Source organism: Vombatus ursinus, unplaced genomic scaffold, assembly GCF_900497805.2.
Source record: "Vombatus ursinus unplaced genomic scaffold, bare-nosed wombat genome assembly UNPS02013352.1, whole genome shotgun sequence".
In the NCBI taxonomy this organism is placed as follows: Eukaryota; Metazoa; Chordata; class Mammalia; order Diprotodontia; family Vombatidae; genus Vombatus; species Vombatus ursinus.
Genome location: NW_020953130.1, coordinates 10,001 through 13,435, shown reverse-complemented (window position 1 = coordinate 13,435; position 3,435 = coordinate 10,001). Strand labels below are relative to the sequence as shown.

The 3,435-nt window shown below is 38.4% G+C and overlaps 1 pseudogene; it reads right to left on the bottom strand.

The window, feature by feature from the left end:
- Positions 1 to 325: 325 nt before the first annotated feature.
- The window catches only part of LOC114040523, an 8,109-nt pseudogene continuing 4,999 nt past the window's right edge, over positions 326 to 3,435 (bottom strand).

Here is a 3,435-nt window from a genome sequence, read left to right as displayed (position 1 = left end):
AGGTGGAAGTCAAGGAAGGGACCAAGAAAAGGGAAGGAGCATTAAAGCATAGTTGGTGGAAAAATAGTTAAAGTAAAATTTCCTCAAACAGAAAGGGAATGTCAACCATCCTCATACTCCCACTTTAAACACCTGCTTTGTAGGATATTGTATTTCTGTATAACCAACAGGAGCCCAAACACTGTTTATAGACCCTATCAGTTTGTGTGATTTATTAGGTTCTTCCTACTCCTATTCACATCTGTTCCTAAGTTATATGATCAGATTTTAAGACATTGAGCTCTGATTTTCTGAAAAGCATTGCTCCTATGGAATAATTTCAAGGTTAAATATCACAGATCTGCATGTCAGGGTAGGCTCTCTTACTGTTCAGGCTCCTGGCACTGATCTGTAGAGACAAAGCAACACACCAATGATTCTCAAACATGAAGCCTTCTTGGTCTCTTTTTGTCACTACCCCCAGGAGAAAAAGGAATAACATGAGGACAAATGGGATCCAAGGTAGCAGTATTTCCATCCTATGAAGTTCTCCTTCTAGTCACAAATTGAGAAGAAGACAGAGATAAGAAGGACTTACCAGCTTCAGATACATCTAAAATGTTTTCTCTCTTAAGTCCTGCATTTCTACAAATTTCCTCAAATTTCTCCTTTATATCATCATTGAGGTCTAGAGTGCGACCTGTACAATAAAAACGAAAATTATAGTAACAATAAGAATAATAGCTAGCATTTATGTATCACTTTAAGCTTTGCACAGTGCTTTACATATGAAACCCCTCTTTGTATTCCTAGAGAAAGAGAACTTCAATACAGGATTGTGGTTAAGTATAGGGTTATTGGTGCTTAGGTTCCCTTTTGTTCCTCAGCATCTCATGGTTCACTCTTTTAGAGCAAACAATTGCTTAGTATGCAGTGAAAACCACCTTATCTTTAGACGGAGACAACAACCATCACAGAAACAGAGAGCAAATAAAAAAGGTTTAAAGAGAGTAGGTAATTTCTAAGGTTAAGAGATGCCAGTTTGCCAGGTGATGATGAGAAAGGGGATGGAAGAGGATGGGGAGAAGTGGAGAGGAGATAACTTCATTAGGTCCAAGTGGTGGCAGTAGCCATTGGAATAGTAAAATTATATCCCAACATATAACTCCTTAAACAGGTTGCTGAGACAGATAAGACTTCAGTTGTTCAGATTATATTGGTTTGGGAGAGCAGTATCCTTCACTTGCAATTGGCTGGGCACTGGCATTTGTGCACATCTGCATCCTCAGGTTTTCTCCCTTCTTCAGTGCTCCCACATTCCTGAGCTTCCATTCCACCCCTCCCTTGCTGTTAGTGCAGTTTCAGCCTGCCCATCATCCTTTAGCTCCTCCTTCTAAGATTCCCTTGTAGAAAAGGGGCTACACCTACATTATTTAATTTGCTCCTCAAATGAGATGAGAATGATTGCTGATTCTCTTTTTTATGACAGTACAGAAGGGTGTCAGGGGACGATGGCTGGAGGATATAGGGAAAGAGCCTATACTACTGCTCTAGATGACTCAACCAACAACTCGGGAGATAGTGGCTTCCATGTAGCCTGGGATTAAATATGGCATTTCACATTCAGTCAGAAAGGGGGAGAGACAATCCCTTAATAGGTAGTAATCTATCAGTCAATCAGCAAGCATGTATATGTCAGGCATTTTGCTAGGTGCAGGAAAAATGACCCAAAAAAAGTCAGCCTCTCATCTCAAAAAGATCATATTCTATTGGGAAGAATATATCATCTTCACATGAGTAAATGTAAGATATAACGTAAATGTGTATACACACAAAAATGCAATGTATACAAAGCACATAAAATCAATGCAAAGTAATTTCAGTGGAGGGCAAGGGAACACTGACTAGGATAATTATAAATGACCTCTTGAAGGATTTGGCCCTTGAGTTGAACCTTGATTGGAGTTAAGTGCTCCAAGAGATTGAGGTAAGGAGAGATAGTAATGTACGTTTGGGGAACTGACTGTGCAAAGTCACAGATATGGGGGATGGATGTCATGTTAGGGAAGCAGCAAGTAGTCCAGTTTGGATTGAACATAGAGTATGTGAATGAGTGTATGATATGTTATCAGACCAGAGAGATAGGCTAGGGTCAACTTATGAGGGACTTCAATGCCACACAAAGGAGTTTGTATTTCCTACTAGAAACAATAGTAAACATCTTTTTTATTGTACTATGTTATGGAAATGCTTGCTTTATTCCATAAATTAAAAATAAAATTAAAAAAGAATAGGGTGATCAGACCTGTGTTTTAAGATGATCAATTTGGTAGCTGTGTGGGGAATTCATTGAAAAAAGGAGGCTGGTTATAGGAAGACCAATTAGGGTCATAGATAATTGTAATAATCTATGTGGCAAATGAAGAAGGCATGAACTAAGGTGATTGTGGCAAGGGGGCAAGAAAGGGATAGATGATAGAAATGCTATGAAGGTAGAAATGACAAGCTTCAGCAATTGATTGGATGTGTGTGATGAGTGAAAGTCGTCAGTCATGTGGCCATCAAGGTAGCAGATGAGTCACTTTCTCAAAACTCCTTCAGCCTTCCTATCTCCCTCTACCCTCCAAAAAAGGAACAATGTGACAAATGTAGAGGAATTGGAGCTAAATCCACACAAGAAGACAGAATCGGGGACAAGGTAAAAGCCTTTATGAATTAGCCCTGGAGAAACCTAATACCGAGTGTCGTCTCAATGTCTCTCCCTCACTTGCATTTGGAGGAATAGCACAAGCAAACTTGGAGGCTTGTATGGAGACTGTGCTGGGATACGCTACTGGTGCAGAGATCCTGCCAAATCTTCACTGTCTGAAACAAAAATGTCTCAATCCTACCTTCAAGGCTGAGCTCAAATGTGACCATCTCCATGGCACATCAGCTCATCATAAGTGATCCCTTCCCCCCCCAAAACTACCACAGCATTTTGTCCATCCCTCTTCTGCAGTTTCACATCTTGTCTTGTACTATGGGCATTTGTATACATTTTACCTCAAATATTAGATTATAAGCCCCATGAGTAATTATTTTTATATCCCTCATTATATTTAGCACAGTGTTGTGGACAGTAGGACATGGACATATATGTATATAAAACAAATGTATATCTGTGTGTATATATTTGTTGCCTATACTTTCTTAACTCCCAGTCATTCTCCTAACCATTTCTCATCTACATATATGTACACATTCTTCATATAAATAAGATATATATATATTTATTTATTTATATAATGAAAAATAATTTTTATCACATCATAAAGTAAGATTTCTGAAAAATAATCTGTCTCTTTACCTTGATCCTTCTCTAGATCATGTGAAAGAATTCCTGAAGAAGAATTTGTACCATATTGTTCATTCATTCATTAATTCCTTCAGCACACATTTATTAACAATTTACTA